Here is a 200-nt window from a genome sequence, read left to right as displayed (position 1 = left end):
CAGCAATCACTGGAGAATTGGACATGCACTGTAATGATGGAGCGGTGGTTGTGGATCATTGCCTCTCTTCCTCCTCTATATCTCACTGTCTCTCTTCTCTGATTTTCATTCTTCTGTCTCCTTCATGTTACCCGTCACCACCCCAGGCCATCGTCCCTCCGCCCAAGTATCCCGCATCCCATGTACATGCCCTTCCATTC

At 50.5% G+C, this 200-nt stretch overlaps 1 protein-coding gene across 1 annotated transcript in view; it reads left to right on the top strand.

Annotated features, from left to right (window-relative positions):
• The window catches only part of LOC108790618 (microtubule-actin cross-linking factor 1-like), a 23772-nt gene that overhangs the window by 7093 nt on the left and 16479 nt on the right, over positions 1-200 (top strand). The gene's annotated exons all lie outside the window — the stretch shown is intronic.

Source organism: Nanorana parkeri, unplaced genomic scaffold (genome assembly GCF_000935625.1).
Source record: "Nanorana parkeri isolate BGI_ZX_2015 unplaced genomic scaffold, ASM93562v1 scaffold488, whole genome shotgun sequence".
Lineage (NCBI taxonomy): Eukaryota > Metazoa > Chordata > Amphibia > Anura > Dicroglossidae > Nanorana > Nanorana parkeri.
The sequence above is the reverse complement of the archived record's forward strand: the minus strand, read 5'-3'. Positions and strand labels throughout refer to the sequence as shown.